Here is an 18822-nt window from a genome sequence, read left to right as displayed (position 1 = left end):
GACGAACTTATAAAAACTCCGATGTCAAGGACAAGTAGTGGCCTCCTCTAGTCTACCTGTGGTGTTTGTTCACTCTCCGCTCATCTTATGTCTGTTCATCTTTTTGTGCTGTTTCTCCCAATTACAAACATTAAGGTGTCACCACCCTGGGGCCTGTCAGTATTGGACTGGAATGAAAAGAAAGGAACTACTGAAGACAACTCACAGAGCTCTGAAAGCCAGGATCTTGATAATTTTATGTAAGCATATTCATCAAAAATAAACAATTTCTTTGTGAAACATTTGTCTTTTCTGCCTCCTCAAAACCACCACCCACATATGAATAGACCTTAAGCCTTCCCGATGGTAGGGAATAAAAACTTCTCCCAAGTGGCAAACTTACATATATTATAAATTTACAAAAAAGTACAGTCACTTTTTCCATTTATACTATGATAATTTTCAATCATATTTATCAATAAAAATTATATATTCTTATCGTTATTAACCTAGATATTACACAGTGGTATTTTTTTTTATAGTTTTGGTACTTGAATTTAATTCATTCCAGAAGGCTGTTTGAGTACTGAACAATTTTCCCCATAATAAATAATGTAAATTATATTAATCCATTCCAGACTACCCAAAAAAAAAACTTATAAAAGCATTTTAACTACAATTTAACACAAATATTAAAGGAGTTTACAATGCACAAAGGAGTAACATGCATAAACCATAGAAAAATACACATGCAATATAGAGTAACAAAATATGCCTATTAATTTTATTGGGTTGAACAGAAAGTTTTTGTGTATTTTTTTTAAAAGCTGTCCTTATAATTATTAGTGATGTAACGAATATTCGGTTACTATTCAGTATTCGGCCTATTTTTCACTATTCGGCCAAATACCGAATATTTATTCACTATTCGGCCGAATACCAAATACCTAAAAACAGGAGTAAGAAATAACAAAAACATAGTAAATTAATCATTTTGGTATTTAGATTTAATGTTATTGGGTTAGTGTTGTTTGTTTATATTTATTTATAACTTATAACATGCACAAAATAAAATTAAACTTACAAATAAATAAAATATATTACTCACTTGTATTCACAATTTATAATTACAAAGATCAGCACACGTACACACCTATTCATTCGAGAATCATCGCACATCTGAAGGTCTGACCCTGCCTATCCTTCTTTTGCTCTTCCCTTTCTCTTTCCTCTATTGCTCTAGTCTACATATGCCTATGCATACATCATAATATGCCCTCATGATACTTTCAATTTGTCACTTTTCTGTCATAGATTTCCCATTTTACAATTACATGTCTCATAGCCTGGTGATAACGGAGAAAAGAGACAGATAGGATGTCGGTATAAGTCACAGTTATGATTTCACAGATTCGAAACAGCTTGGTAGCCCGAAACGATCCCAGGCTTTTGCCCGTGCACGCTAAGTGACTTTCATTACAAGCATTTAGCTTTCCGAAGTCTATGACAACAATTGTTTGGCATTCACGGCCGCGAATTTCACGCCAATAAGCTGCCTCAACTTGTTCGAGACAGCAATTTCATATTTATTTTCACATTTTCACTTTGCAGTCCTTCTCTGTTCTTCTTCCATTATTTACACATGTAGGTCATTTCATTGTTATCCACATTTGATATCATCACTTATCACATACTGCCATGATGCTCTTGTCTGAACTGTCAAGAATTAATGCAATTGGCGAAGAGTAGTGACAGTGGACCAACAGAGAGCAGGGTCCTTGCCATAATGTGGTTTGCACACCAATTTTCATACATGCGTTAATCAAGCCGAATAGTTTGGCCGAATATTTGGCTATTCGGCCTGAGGCCAAATATACTATTCGTTGCAACACTAATAATCATATCACACATCTATGTTAAATAATAATTGTGAAACTTGACATATTATTGTTAATGTGAGATTGTATTCTTTGTTTAGAAGCTTATTTTGAACTTTTTACTTCAGGTTTTGTATATCTAATGAAATGGTTTCTAGTGTTCCCAGTCCTATGATTGTCAAATAATTGAGGTTTTACTATATACATGAAGCCATGAATATTTGCATACAGAAAATATGAAATAAATGAAAATAATAATAATATACAATTATAAACACTTAATTGAGATTGATTTTTATATTATTATAGGTAGTTCTTATCTTTAAATATATAAATATGTGGTTATATGTGTATAATTCTAATAATGTGTATAATTCAGTAATAAACTTTAGCTTATGCTTTTTATACTAAAGAAAAATTACAGAAACAAAATTATATATGAGAGTATTTCAAAAGTAAAGACAATTTTATTATTACTCACATAATATACAAGTTGATGCAAACTAAACAATTTATTTTTTGACATAATTCCCCATTACTATTACACACTTATTATAGTGATCCAGAAGCTTATGGATTCCAGCAGAGGAAAATTGTTTGGCTGGGCATGTAGCCATTTATGTATCATGTCTTTTACTTGTTCATCACTATCAAATCTGCGATTATGAAGTGCTCTGTTTAGAAGTCCAAACAAGTAGTAGCTGGTGAAAGCAAGGTCTTGGCTCTATAATGAATGGGGAAGAATGTCAAACTTGACCTTTTCAATAATATGTACAGTATATGAAGAAGCACATTGTCGTGAAACAATAAACTTTTCTCTAAAACATGCATCTGCTTCCATACTGTGCCAACATTCTTTAATGCATTTCTGCATGTTTTATGCTCTCCTCTTACAAAATGAGGATTATACTGTGTCCTCCAACATAAACTCAACAATTGGAGTATCCATTTTTCCAAGGCAACAATTGGAATGACAATGAAGTGCTATCATGTTGGATGATGCCTTAGCACACTTGCCTGACATGTATTCATATACATCACATCCAGTTTACCTCTTCCTGTAATAGTGGCACTGGAATTTCTAAATTGCTTTTACTTTGAGTTATCTATAATATATACATTAGTAAATGTTTAGAATATATACATGCAATTTCAATCTTCTCACATTTATTATAAAAATACAATTTTACATACAATATTATATGAAAAAGTTTAATATTTTTATATTAATAGATTTGTTAAATTTAGATTAATTTTTTCTTAAAATGTATTATATAAAATTTATTTTATATATTTTTAAATGAAATCATCCTTTATCTTTTTAGATGAAGTCACTAATAACAATGTAGAAGCTCAAAAGAATATAAATATTCAACAGATTTCCAACTGCAGATAGTGGAAATGAATCAAAAGAAGAGCACACAGTAATATTTACCAAGTTTGTTTTAAATCAGAGGACCAAATTTATGATTTTCCTCTTAAATTCAATTTTCTTATATTTGACTAATATCTTTATGAATTCTGTACAGTATGGGACTGGTAGTTTTTAGTAAGTTTAATGTATTCTCATAAATTAATATTTCATATAGTTTAGCAATTTATTGGAGTCTCATCTGTAAATCATTTTTTATAGAAATTTTACTTCATTGATACATCTCTTTTTTCATTTTCTATGCAAAATATCTTTTAACCTTTGGATAATTCATTTTAAATATTTTATTTAAATTGCACAAATCCACTTGGAAAATATTTATATACATACATGGAATATTAATTTTCATTATTAGACTTTTTCCATTACTTTTTATAATCCTTTTTTAAAAATTATAGCTTTTATTTACTATTTCATAGTGGCAAATTTGTAATTTAAATAAATGTTTGCATATGTAAAAATTCTCATCAACATGGATAGTATTTTTGTAAATTAGAAAAAAAAGGGTGATACTGAAATATGAAACAGTATGTTGGATGAATTATGAAAAAGTGATCAGTAAATTACTGATAAGCAAAATTGTATTTGGAACTGTAATTTTTATTAATTCCAACCTCATTTTATAAAATAATATTTAATGAAAATATAAAATTTTTGACAGATTTTAGCAATTAACATCCTTGTTATAAAACAAATTTCATGATTTTAAAATAATGTATAAAACCATAAAAATTTCAGAATAATGTCTTTCATGTCATATTGCTGGTTTAAATTTTGATTAATATTATCAAAATGTTCAAATTAATTAATGGCTTTTATTGTAATATGGTACTTTATGATAATGATTTTAAAACACTATTAATGTCAAATATACATAATTTGAAACATTTTGGACCAGCCAATTTTTAAAATTTATTAAAATCTCAAGTGAAAATAATTTAACTGATTCAGAAAATGTGGACCAATATTAATCATCTGTAATTTCAAATATACTATTAGGTGCCTAACTTATATGCAAAAACATTAAAGCAGCAGCAAAGTGCATTAAACAATTTTGCATAGGGATTATAAAGTATATTAAAGAAAATGAATGGAATATTAGAATATATGTGTGTATGTATATAATGTTAGTTAAACATTATTTAACTTTAGAAAATATAATTTTTGATAATGATTCATACATTTACATTATAATTTTGATTATTTGTTTGTAAAAATATGTATATTGAATCATTTCAAAATTTATTTAAGAAAATTTCAATTATATTTTTTGTATTATTTTTCACTTATTGTATAATATGTGACAATGCATATACATACACACACACATATATATGCACATCTATATAAAAATATAGATTTGCAGTATTGATTTTTAATGTATCTAGGTGATAATATGAAATAAATTATTAATTCAAATGACCAATATGGATTATTTACTTGTGTAATTTAAGTTTACAATTTTTTATGTTTGAACAATTCTATTGAAAATAATTTTAAATGTTTGATAAATATCATTGAATTCCTTTGTTGTTGGAATCATCAACTACATATATATTAAATAATTCTTGAAAATTCCTGAATCCTGCATCTGCAGATGTATAGGAAGTCTATTGGTAATTCAATGATCCAAAATAAATGTAATTAAATTCTACATTTTGGATCATTGAATTACCAAAGACTTCCTATACATTTGCTATTATACTTCCTTTTTAGAAAGAATGGTTTTATATTACCTGTAATCCCACAGTTAATACTTGAAGACTATTGTGCAACAACAGAGATATTCTTAATTTGAATGAAAAATCTGGTGTATATCAAATCCCATTAAAACATGCACTTTCAGGAGAGGAAACAAGCTACATAGGTGCCACGGATAGAATGCTAGGCTCTCACATCTTAGAACATCAGAAGGACATTAGAAACAATAAACCATCATCAACTGAATTAGCTATAAAACTGCTTGACCAAGATTATCTTCCCCTCTGGCCCAAACCAAATTACTCAAATGGTGCAACAATCGTAAAGAATTGCTTATGTGAATCCCGAAGGGTCTTTCTTTCTCTCTCTAATATGGAGACTCTGGCCGGATCGCCTTTTCTCCAATGTACTCCCCCAATCGTCATCGTCCCCTCCGTTTTATAACAGATCTCTCCTGGGTTTTTCCCATTGCTTCACTGGCAGTTTTCGTATTTAGGATCTAATCAACAAGTTTCGCCCGTTGAGTCAAAGTGACACATGTGATGTGTCACTCCCAACAAGCAACTAAGTCATGGCCTTTTTGTGCTCTATGAGCAGTAAAGGGCCTTAAACCACAAATAAAAAATAAAAAAAAGGGAACTAAGTCCATGGGAAACGGTTTCATCACCGATTTAATCAGCAATTTTTTCAAAAAATTATCTGGATTTGAATAACAAAATATTGTATTAATTTAAAATAATTTTTTCTAAAATCCTTTTTTTTACTAATAAATTTTCTTCTAATTTCAGCTCTCACACTCATATGAGAGAACCTATACATTGCCGCCATAACACCATGCAACATATCAACCCTTGAAATTCCACAATTACTGATAACTTTATTCATGCTATTTAATTTATAATTCAAATTTCTCTTTTATTGCATGTTCATACGGATCATTCAATTGCTTTTGTTTTTATTATATTTGAGGATATAATAACACTAATAATGTTTTTCATACTTTAGAACATCTTTTATTTTAAAATAAATATTCTTATTTACAGATAAAAATTATCTAATGCAAAAGTTTCATATTGCAGCATAATAATTTGTAAAATGTACTGTAAGTTATATTAGTAAAACATAAAGAATAGAAACAATTAAATGTTTTTATAACCATATAATTATTAGTTTACAGCTGGCTTGTTTGAAAAATGGCATTGAATTGAGTTGTTTAAATGAGAAATTTCATTTAAATTACTGTACAGTATATTCAAATTAATAAACTTGTATTATGCTTGAATCAAATCTACAAAAAACAAGATATACAATAAAAAACAAGAGGAAAAACGTTGATTTTTCTACTGGCTAATTAAGTTTGATTTCCTGTGTTTTCATTTTGATTTTATTATCCAATGTGAATTTTCAAGAATTTACATTACAGTAAACACAATAAAAATAAATGTTTGAAACTTATAATTAATTAAATAGCAAGTATCAGTTATTTTCTAAATTTGCACTATCACATATTATAATCACACCTAAACTAAGCCAGATAGAAATAAACAAATGATACCGCCCGATTTCGTTTGTTTATAAAGATTATATTTCTGATTTATTAAGAGGAATAGAAAAAAGTTCATATGATTAAAAAGTTTATCGTATGTAATGTTTTATTAATTTTATTTGTTTAAAGCAATAAATAAAATTAATAAAACATTGTTTACGAATTTCAAAAATTAAATGCAATAATTTTTGGATAGATTGTAAATTATTTTATCGATTTTAACTAATTAAAAATGGTATTAAATTTTAAAATAAAGTTTAAACTAAGCTCACAATTGTTAACTTTTAATGTCAAGTTATATTTTAAATCATAAGTTATTAGAAAACTCTGCTTTAATTGAAATTTTTTAAATTTCAGATAATTTCAATCATTTTTGATTTAAAAAATTTTGTATTCTTTTTAAGACTCCTATAATAAACATACTAACTTTATGCAGTTAGCAACATATAGAAAACAAATAAGTAAGGCTTTCATAACGAACTAATGCAAAAAATAATATTTATGCATATATTGAACTATATTATTGGGATTGCTAAAACTGTCACAGAATAACAATAGAAGCAAATAAGAAAAGTCCTTTAAGATAATAATATCATTATGTGTATTATTACTATTATTTAAATACAGTAGATCCTCCTATAACACGGTAGATACGTTCCGTTTTATATGAATTCCGTGTTTTACGAGTCACTTAAATACATGAGCCAATCACAGCCCGGCACGTGTGCAGTTTACGGACTACGGCTGTTTGAAAGGTTTTCTTCCATAAAATTAATCGATTCTAGACTAATTTGACTCAACGTTTCCAAAACACGTATAATTTTTTGGGAATAACCCATATAAACTATGCTATAAACAAAAAATTGTAGGATTACTTACCGAGTGTGCACCGTTCGACGACGCCATTGCTTAAGCTTGTTTTCGTCGCGGAGCGGCGCATCGAATGGCGGGCGCGTGTTTCCTGATAAGTTATTTTTCTGAGAAAAATTTGCTGAACTTTGGCGACATCGTTAATATAAATATAATTTTTATGGCCGTTAAAGAATAAATGGTTTTTAGTAAGTCCGCTGCTCGTTTAAACTCAACGGTTTGTTGCAATATCCGCTATTCGACCAATCCTGTCGCGACACGAGTCGGCGATGACATTTTACCGAATTAGGCTATGTTACTATGGATGCGAATTCTGACGAAATTTTGTTCTAACGAGTACGTCCGAAATTCTCGTCAAAACAAGGTGGTTACACTGTGCGCGTTTTCTGATAGTCAGTACATTTCTGCCTCACAACAAAATGGACGAACTTGATGAGTTTTATTTTCTTGAAAGTCCGTTGATTAAGTTATTGTTGATAGGTGGTGGGAAAACAGAGCATGTTAACCAGTGGCGTGCCGTGACATTTGATGATAGGGAAGTTGTGTTTCTGTAAGAAGCCGACTTTCAGGGGAAATCAGTTAATTGGGCGTCAATGATAGTCTATTGTCCATTCGTATTCGTTTGTTCAATAAGCCAGTAAAAACCGTAGACTTCTCTAAATGTATTTTTATTAATTAATAGATTATCTGACGTACTTAAATAAACAAGTTCAATATAATTACCTCTGTTATTAGATTCAATAGATTCCCTATGCCCTCTGCGAATTCTTGCTTTGATAAAAAACATATAACATCTATTAATTCAGATATAATATATCTATTACAGTATTATATAACCATCTTGTTATAATTTTCAATATTTATTTTATATTATTTACTAATGTTAATAGATTGTCCATCATTGTTTTCTAACTAATTCGTTTTACGACCTGGTGGTGTCCACGGAAATTTCCAAAATTTACAACTTTTCGATCACTCTCATTAAACTGGAAACATTCTTGTCTTTATAATTGTCGTATTTATCATAATTACATCTAATATTACGAAGAAATCAGTCCCCACTGTACTCGGCTAGAGATTGGTTTAGTTAAGCTTTTAAGTAAAATTCCGGCTCTTTCAGCAGGGTTTTATTTGTGTCCCTAATTCCCTAATCTCTTAATTATTTAATTGCTTCTTAAGTAGAAATAAGTCGAACCAGTTACTTTGAACTTGAATATTTTTAGTCTTGAGAAAGAAGTGAAAAGACAAATTTTTTTGACAACGGATACATAAATCGTAAATTTAAGGAATATAAATTCTATAGCTTTTTTTGTACCTTGTGCGTCTTTCATTAAATTTAGTTATAAATGATGCTACCAAACAGTTAATTTTTTAACTTTGTACAAGAATTGTGCACATTTTTTCTGCATCCCCTTAAAGATGGGACATACTAAATCGTAATATCACTAGTTTAACATTGAAATCTGTAAGTAATACAAGATGGGAAAGCAGAATAAATATATCAAATATTTTAATGGATATTTTTTAAACTCCTGTCAACTATGCAGAATTATCATAAAAACATACCAGTAAACTCCTGTCAGTTGGATTAAGTTATAAATGTACTCGCGATTCACAGAATGGGGCGAGGGCGGCCAAATATCTAGAAGGCAGGCGGCTAACGGTCCTGGATAGAATCACTGGAAGCGTTTTGGTGTGTAGCTTCCACCAGCTAAACTGCCTGAGGTTGGTGCTCTGCAAATGCCTATAATCTGGCTGCTTTACACCGTTCAAATATTTTCGCCCTGGAAGCTGTCCCATATTCGACAATACACAGCTTCCGTTGTTAATTAATATGCATATACGAATTTATATTCGAATATACAATAGCAATCTTATCGTTTTTCTGACTTGTAGTATAGAAATTTGTAATAAGATATATAATGCGGTTATAATAAAATATTAATTTTAATTAATCCAAAATACGCTAAAATATGAAAATAATCGCACGATATGTATTTATTTTTTAGAAAATACAAGGAAAGCGGCGCTTCCATCGCTTCTAATGACGGTCCGCCACTGGTATACAGCAACAGCTGGTGAGTGAAAACCGGATTAATGAAGATCATTTTGGGTTCCTCCCGTATCCGGGGAGTCGAGGAAGCTCTCGTAGTTGTCACGCAATAGCAATGGCCCGCGCCCAACACAAGTGGACTTATGTGATAGCTCTGGATTGGAGGGGGCGTACGACTCTGTGTGTCAATACGGGCTCATGGAAAAGATGGAGGCGTTGAGGATAAGCGGCAAGGCTTTACGATGGATGGAGTCATTTCTAATTCAACGGTCGTTCAGGGTGCGATGGAGAGAAGTCGTTTCTGAACGTCACGATTTCGTGCAGGGGGTTCCGCAGGGGAGCGTCCTGGCACCCCTTTTATTTACATGCTACCTGGCCGATTTGTGGACGGCACTGCCGACCACGGTCAAGACGGTGGTGTATGCGGACGATATCATCATAATAGCATCCAGTGCGAACCAGGCTTGCGCAGTGAAGTATGCGCAGACGGCGCTGGAATCACTAGACCACTGGGCGTCCACCTGGAGTCTTTCGTTCTAGGCGAAGAAAAGCGGGGTGGTGGACTTATCTCCGAAGAAGAGAAGGCCGACCGTAGCGTTGAATTTGGGCTCAGGGGTTATTCCCCAAAGGGAGGAGATGAGGATCCTGGGGGGTCCATTTCCATCAAACATTCACTTGGAAGGTTCACGCGGACTATCTGCGGTCGAAGCTAACGCATGCAGGGGCATTCTTAAAGTACTTCACCTCTAGACGAAATGGCGTCCTCGTGGGCCACCATGAGGCTCAGAAGACACTCCCGACGGGAGTGTCTTCTGAGACTCATCAGGGCGGTGTTGGGCCCAATGGCAGAGTTTGGGCCCCGGTGCTGGCGGGGGCGCCGCGGACGACGACAAACCGGATCGAGAGGCCGTTAAAGGAAGCATTGACGACAGCCTTGGGGGTCCCAAGGACAACCCCTCTGAGGTCGATCTATGCCGAAACCAACTACATTCCACTGCAGGAACGGATAAGGATAAGGGCGTTACAGCACGGGATGGTGAACATCTCGAGAGGGAGGTATAGTCCGTTATACAGGATCCTGGCATCTCTTGTTCAGGAAAGCAGGAAGGCAGATCTCTTGTTCTATAAATGGAGGCGAAACCAAATGCCGTATGTTGCCTGGCTGTATGAGGAAGCCCGCCGCACAAAACTTCCTCTCAACCGGATTTATAGGCAACAGTCGGTGCCGCCGGAAGTGGAGGACGTCAGGAGAAGATTGAGTCTGAGTGACTATGGGGAGGTAGCAGGGCTCCCACCTGAAGCATATAGGACTCAATTACGTTGGACGACGGATACTAAGTGGCCCAAGTGGGTACACCTGGGGGTGGACGCCTCAAAGACGGGGGACCGGACGTCCATAGGGGTGGTGGTCCTGACGCAGGTGATTTCAGAGGTTTGGATGCTCCACGAGGCCTGCAGTGTGTTCGGGGCAGAGGCACAGGGCCTCCTGCGGTCTCTAAGGGTGATTACGCAGTTTAAGGAGCCGTGTGCTGTCTTCTCGGATAGTTTGTCAGTACTTAATGCTGTAGCGAATGTGGGGTTTTCGTCTCCAGGGTTGATAATAGACCTGGCGGCGGGCATTGGAACAAGGAGGGAGGCCTGTGTGGCGGGGTGGACCCCAGGGCATACCGGGGTACCGCTTAATGAAGAAGCAGATAGGGTGGCGAGGTTCGGGGAACCCGATGGATCGATCTGGTGGACGTTACTGCCGAGGGACGTGGCACGGGTGGAAAGGGCTCGAGTTGTTCGCAGGCTATCGGACTCTTGGTCGACAGATTTGAGGGGAAAGGGAAGGGACTATCTCCGTCCGTTCGTCAACTGGCACTATCAACACGCGTCAAACAGGTGTATGGAGACGTTATTAGCGCGTTTGCGCACGGAAACGGCCCCATTGAATGATTTTTTGCACTCCAGACGGCTACGCGACACGTCTCAGTGCCCTCACTGTACGGAGAGGGAAACGGTGACGCACTATTGGCTAAAATGTCCGAGGTACGAAATAGCCCGCAGAGACCTGGGCACAGCCCTGGAGGAACAATTAAGCAATAATAGCTCATTGAGGGCGATCTATGAGCCGACGAGACAGATCAATCCCCGCCACCTAGTGGTGGCGCTAGAAGAATACATTGCACGAACGAGGAGATTTAAGTGACGGTACCGGAGAGTCGCGAATCGGAGAGAGAGCCTATGAAGTGCTAAATTCTCCATATAAACCAAGAAGAAAGAAGATTGTAAAGTCCACTGATGATGCTGATAAGCGAAATATATATGGATAAAAAAAGAAAAATAAAGTGAGAAATACTAAATAAGTTTCTAGTCCATTTCTGTTTTTAATTCTATCGAAATCGGATTTAAAAAAGTGAATTTCATTTGTCATTTCTTAAAGAATTTTTTAAAAGAAAATTTTTTAGAATTTATTATTTTAATATTTAGAATAACCGATCCCATTGTTTTATTATTTACTATTTAATTTAATTTACGACGACCATCACATTTCGAACAAACTGCATCTGCAGGTTGCATACCAAACTTTATGGCATACACCTGATGTATTTCACTTGTCACAATTAAATTCAGAATATTCCGATACTATAAAATAGAAAAAAAAATCTCTTGAAGAACACTTTTGCCAAGAAAATTTTTTTCCTGAAAAATAACACGTTTATTATGCTATTTCAGGGGTCGGCAACCTTTTGAGTCGGAAAAGCCAAAATTACAATTTACAAAATTTCAAAGTTTTTAAAGAGCCACAAAATTTTTTCTTGCCAACAATAAATAGTACTCGCATAAATAAAGTTTTTTGATAAAAAAAAAACTAATCTATTTATTCATAAGAAAAAATATCTATTTATTCATATATAAGTAGTATTTTTCACAACAAATTAAATAATAGAAACATCCGACGACGGCGTCATTCGAGAGCTTCCGACGGACTGACGACAGTGACGACGCGTGTCACGGGGGAGGGGTGCGGTGAAAAGCGAGTACAAGTGGCTGAGAGATAGAATCGGTGCCTAATCCTCGTTAATCGATTCAGAACGATTTTTAAATGTTTTTTTTTTTTTTTTTTTGATAAAATAAATAATATTTGCGTATGGAACTAAAGAGCTGGAGCTTCACATCCAAAGAGCCGCAGGTTGCCGACCCCTGGGCTATTTGTTTACATATCTTAAATATGCTAACGTATAACATTTATGTTAAATTATAAATCAACATGTTTTATAATATTTTTATAATATAAGTTGGTGTTAACAAATAGAGAACAATTTCTCTGTTATGGGGGAATAATATAAATGATTAAAAACAGTTACAATTTAGCAAATTTAGGGTATAAAGGTACAAAAATAGGTCTTAATTACTGTAGACATCAATTTGTGGTTACGTACTGTACATAGTGATCCAACTATATTAATAAGACAACGAATACCAAAACGAACATTAGTTTTGATTTATCGAGTAGTATTTTTCAGAAATTTTAACAAAATAATTATAAATTTTATATAAATTCGTGTTGCTAAGATTATTTAAACTTAGTTTGAAATCGAGTGGCGAATTAGAATTACATATTTGAGATATTTTATGATAGTTACGCAGTCTAGAAAGTTCTTGACAATTATGAATTAGATGAAATAATGAAAATTCTTCAGAATTACATAAAGGGCAATAGGATCTTGTTAAGTCAATATAAATATTATTAATAAAAAGAGAATATTTATTTAGACGGAGTTGAATTATTAATCGTTTAACATTTAGACTTACTGGCTGTGACATATAAGATTGTAAGGGCGGAATTTGCAATAAATCCATGTACAGTACCTCGTGCCTCAGAACATAGCCTGGAATAGTTCTTTCTAGTTGGAATAATTTGCGTAAATAATAGACGTGTAGATATTCCAATTTATATATATAGTCTAAACTCCATATTGGGCTTGCATAATATATTATAGGAACGATTGTTGAGTTAAATAATTTAATGTGAATTTTCAAATTGGTAGTTTTCAATTTAGAACATACAAATAGTAGATTATCCTTTTGCCAAGAAAATTGTTGATGTTTTTCCAGCTCCGCCATTACAACAATAAACGACAAAATATGAATTGTAAACTTCGAAAAAAAAAATTATTCACATAATACATAACTTTCTGAACCTAAAAATTTAAATTACTGTTAACACAGTTATAAAATGTTAGGAAATTATTCTAGTTCTGAAATGATATTAGAAAACTTGTAAACTAAAGACAAACACCTAGATTAACTTTCAAAACACACATGTAATCGTGATTCCGGAAGTGCCGCCATTGAGCCTACCTAAGGCTGTGTACACATTAAGAGTTTTGCGTTGCGTTAAACGCGCGTTAGCTCGGCGTTCGACGACCGTTTAGAGGAGCGTGTGCACTGGCTCAGTTTGGAAATGGACGTGAAAGTAATTGCTTGTGTGTGCCTCCTCCATCGTCGCTATAAAAGACGATGGCAGAGGCAAAGAGAATTTTGGGTGCATCCAATATTACGAGATTGACTGACGCATGGAATGTTTGTGACGTTGTATCCAAAACTAAGACAATGTGAACCCAAGTTTTTTAATTCTGTTAGAATATCTTTAAAATCATTTGACGATGGCTGGTCTCTTTTAGATTTCATCAATAAATAAATAGATCAGTATCGAAATGATCGTTCTCCATTTCGGCCAACATGCTTCCACTCTACCCGAACACGCGCGATCGAATGTACAATAACATGACAGCACATGTATCTCAAAACGCGCGGCTGAAGCCCGCGAAACGCGCGTTTTAACAAAAATCTATCAACGCGCGTTTGGCCAGAAGCGCGCGTTTGAGTGTGTATACCATGCAGAACTCTTGGTTCTTTAAAACGTGCGTTTAAAAACGCCTAATGTGTACACAGCCTAAGTCTATCGAAATTTATACCAAAAATATTCAAGAATCAGACTGAAAAATTTTTTTATCTTTATCAGTTATACAAATGAATTTTATGTCCGACCAATTCGACAAAAATATCTTGCCCGAAACAATTTTTACTTATTATTAAAATATAAAAAGTAGCATATTGTAAAAAAAAGCTTATACAGTATAAAGATTCTACGAAATGATTGTTATTTGTGATGAGAGTTATTTTGACGCATTAAATATATGATATATGCAGTAAATTATGTTTTGCATTACGTTTACGTTTTTATTTTCAACTGTAATTAATAATTAAATTTCATTATTTTCGTGTTTAGCGTCCTAATATTGATAAAAGAAATGCATCACACATTAATTAATTGAGTGAGCAAATTGTTTACCTCGTAAATCGGGATTGTTTGTAAGAGTGAGCGAAAAACAAGTCTAAAAATGACTAAACATTTTTTACATACCATACGTTGATCTAGATCAGTGTTTTTCAACCTGTGGGTCGCGACCCCCAAGGGGGTCGCGAAGCGTTACACGGGGGGTCGCGGGTAAAAGAAAAAGACAAGTGTTTGTAGGTCCTACACTACATTAAAAAAACTACAATTTCAGCGAGAATTACGGCCCACCCCAGAAAATGATAGCGGAAAGTGTTGAGCTGATCTGCAAAAAGAAATAAAAAGTAGAAACGTAGAAGCTGAAAATTCTGATCCTAAACAAAAAAAAAGGTCAACATCTTCCTGTGCCGAATGTTATAATTAAAGGAAGTTTCATACTTTATGTGTGTTAAGTTATCGTCGATTCTTCTGAAATTTTCACTTTAATCAACAATAATTTGTCTCAACAGAGAGAAAATTAAATACATAGTTTTTAAAATCACTGATATAGTTTTAATATGGCCCTAGGGGGTCGCCAGAATTTTTTAACTTGTAAAGGGGTCGCGTATTCAAGAAGGTTGAAAAACACTGATCTAGATAATGATGTGTTGCATTAGAAGTACCATAAAACTTATTTAAAATTTTCTTCTACAGTATTTTTGAGAGTTAAAATCAGGCGAAATCCGAGTGTGTCCTGGGCAAATCTGGACATATGGTCACTCTCAATATTACCAACTCAATTTATTCAAAATAATTTAGTCTGACTCCGATATGGGGTCAAAACAGACTAAAATAAACTAAATTTTTACGATATTAAACCAAAAAATAAACCATTATAAAAACTATGAAACAACTCCCTCAAGTAAATTAAGTTAAAATATTACTTAGAATACAACAGAAAGATTAGTGTAATTACAAAATTACTTTTATTCAATTCTATATTATTTACAGAAAAACAAGAAATAAATCGAGGGGACAAGGGTAATTAGTTGGCCTAGATCAGGTATGGCCAACATACGGCTCGTCTAATGATTTTATGTGGCCCGCGATCAATTTTTCAATATTAGCTATTCAAGTCTGAATAGCTCGATGAAAAATTCTGACGCCTAAAAAAAGGTCTCTACGGGGAGACACCACAATGAGATCTCGCACCACCTCAAAATCTTCCTAGGGCAGCCTCTGGTTCGGCCCGTGGAAAAAGTTTTCTTTCCAATTCGGCCCGGGGGCAAAAACTGTTGGCCACTCCTGGCCTAGATCGTATTGATGCATAGATTTTGACAAATGGAAAGAAGTAATGAAATAGCACGAGTCTCTCCGTTTAAGCAAACAACACTATACAAAAAGCATTTAGCATACATTCATAGCATTTAGTATTTTTTGACATGCATTTAACGAAAAATATTCTCTATTGGTATTTTTGGAAGCTAATAAAAAACCATTAATAATTTCCGTAAAAGAGAGTTGAGAGTTTGTTACGAATGCTCGTTTTAATAAGTTAATTTTGGAAAAAAAATTTTCGCACAAAATATTGGAGAGTGATAATACCAATAAAGTTAAAATAAACTTTCCCAAGTCTAAATTTCCAAGTCTCCCGTCATATAGGCAAGTTTTGAAAGTTTGCACCGGTATTTATCAACCAGCTTTTCATTTTTTTATATACCACTAGTAATTCACCTTGACTCCCTATGTACAGTACAATTGACTCCATTGGGCATCAATAGATTATAGTGTTTTGGTAAAAATTCTAGTAGACAGTTTACTCAGTAAAGGATGGACAGAATTCGTTTTCTTTTCCGAAAATGTCAAATCAGATACAAGCACGGAAGAAGGCGCAGATTTAGAAAAGTATAATTTAAAAATAAACTATGAGAATTCGTCCTCGACTGAAGCGAAGCGGCAGCTTGCGAACTCATCTTACAAGTTAATCACTGGGGCGCTAAATTAAAGCGATTCGTCATTCTGCGTATGCAAAGCAGTTAATTCTTACCTTTGTTCCTTAAACATTAATGCATTAATTAACATGGTAGGCTGTCACATTGACCATTCGGCCATCCGCCCGTTATCGACACACCGCTTTATTAGTTCTAGTGAAAAATTTAGTTCGAATCGGTCGAGTTATTTCTTCGTAAGACGTATTTCGGCGATTTGTCAATTTGAGTCGCTACCAAAGAAGCTTGCTCGCTGCGTTTCAATTAAAACTTTTTGTTGCGGACTTTTTAGTAGATTTTTAAATTTTGGTACAATGGAAAAATAATGCTACAATTATTGATGGAACGCTCAAATTTATTATTAAAATCTGAAAATTATGGTAGAAACTGATAATTATGTTACTGTTACATTGCAGATTATGAAACGCAAGGCAAAAATTTTTTAATGCAGTAAAAGTGTATTGCAAAACAGGGCTAGAAAAAAGTACGCAGAAAAAAGAATAAACTAAATATTTAAACTATAAACCAAATTGAAAAAAATAAACCGAATTGAAAAATAAAAGACTATGGCTGTGTACACATTAGGCGTTTTTAAACGCGCGTTTTAAAGAACCAAGAGTTCTGCATAGGCATACATACTCAAACGCGCGCTTTTAGTCAAGCGCGCGTCAAACGAGCGTTGATAGATTTTTGTTAAAACGCGCGTTTTGCGGGCGTCAGCCGAGCGCTTTGAAGATATATGTGCTGCTATGTTGTACGCGAAAGCGCGCGATCGAATGTACAATTCGATCGCGCGCTTTCGGGTAGGGTGGACGTACATTGGCCGAAATGGAGAACGATCATTTCGATACTGATCTATTTATTGATGAAATCTAAAAGAGACCAACCATCGTCAAATGATTTTATAGATATTTTAAAAGAATTAAAAAACTTGGGTTCACATTGTCTTAGTTTTGGATACAACGTCACAAACATTCCATGCGTCAGTCTATCTCGTAATATTGGGTACACCCAAAATTCTCTTTGCCTCTGCCATCGTCTTTTATATCGACGATGGAGGAGGCACACACAAGCAATTATTTTCACGTCCATTTCCAAACTGAGCCAGTGCGTACGCTCCACTAAACGGTCGTCGAACGCCGAGCCAACGCGCGGTGTGTACGCTGCTAACGCGCGTTTATTAAAACGCACATTACCAAAACGCGCGTTTAAAAATGCCTAGTGTGTACTGTACATAGCCTAAGGGTGCGACTATGCAGACGCGAGCGAGCGAATTTTCCAAGAGAGCGAGAATATGTGGCGAGAAAAGGCGAGACGCGATAAATATTAAAACCTGTTAGATATGTGCGAGAACCAGAAATTCGCTCTCGCCAGCGTTATTTCTCGTTTCTCGTTTATGCGTGGTTTTCCTTTGCGAAAACTAAATCGCTCGCTCTAAATTCGCGTCTGCATAGTCGCACCCTAAATCTGGTTTTAAAAAGACTAATGGTAACGTTGAGCCGACTCGCTCTACGCATAAAAGATGTGCAACTTAACCCTATAAAATCCATGTTATTTTACTAACAGAAAATAAAATTTTTAAGATTGCTTTTTATTAATAAAGAAATAGTCGACGTATTTCATTTATGAGAAAATATGGCTGAAGGGGCCCGCACAAGTTAAGTTCGGGCCTCGTACAAGTTGTGGTCCCGAACTTAACTGATAAATGTTTCTAAGCAATAGTGGGCGTTACGTTAACACAAACAGTAATGATTTGAAATAAATCAATAGTAAAAACACTATTAATTAAGAAATTATATATTTAAGAATTAAGTATAATAGTAATTTTTCAGCGATATATTTGGCTTGTCTTACTATGAAAAAATTATCAGTACGAATAAATAACTTATAACTTAATAAGTAATGAAACAAACCTGAATATTAATCTATGTTTTGTTTATTGTTTTTGTTTCTTCTAAAATCTATTTGCGTTATGGCGAATGGTTTCCATTACCGATGATCGTCGTCTGCTTTCTTCGTTTGTGACGTAAAATTTTATATAAAAAGTTCGATTAGAAACGTATATTTTTATGCATTGTAAATTATTATTTATATAACGATCTATATCGGGATA

General features: G+C 33.9%; 1 long non-coding RNA gene across 1 annotated transcript in view; it reads right to left on the bottom strand.

Moving 5' to 3' along the window:
• Nucleotides 1–2338: 2338 nt before the first annotated feature.
• The window catches only part of LOC111635075, a 20800-nt gene continuing 4316 nt past the window's right edge, over nt 2339–18822 (bottom strand). The window contains exons 3-4 of the long non-coding RNA XR_002758336.1: nt 18623–18722; nt 2339–2962 (exon numbers count right to left, since the gene is read on the bottom strand). This is a non-coding gene — a long non-coding RNA (uncharacterized LOC111635075). The remainder of the gene's footprint in view (nt 2963–18622; nt 18723–18822) is intronic.

Source organism: Centruroides sculpturatus, unplaced genomic scaffold (assembly GCF_000671375.1).
Source record: "Centruroides sculpturatus isolate CEXI.00-Female unplaced genomic scaffold, Cexi_2.0 scaffold720, whole genome shotgun sequence".
NCBI classification, from domain to species: domain Eukaryota; kingdom Metazoa; phylum Arthropoda; class Arachnida; order Scorpiones; family Buthidae; genus Centruroides; species Centruroides sculpturatus.
The sequence above is the reverse complement of the archived record's forward strand: the minus strand, read 5'-3'. Positions and strand labels throughout refer to the sequence as shown.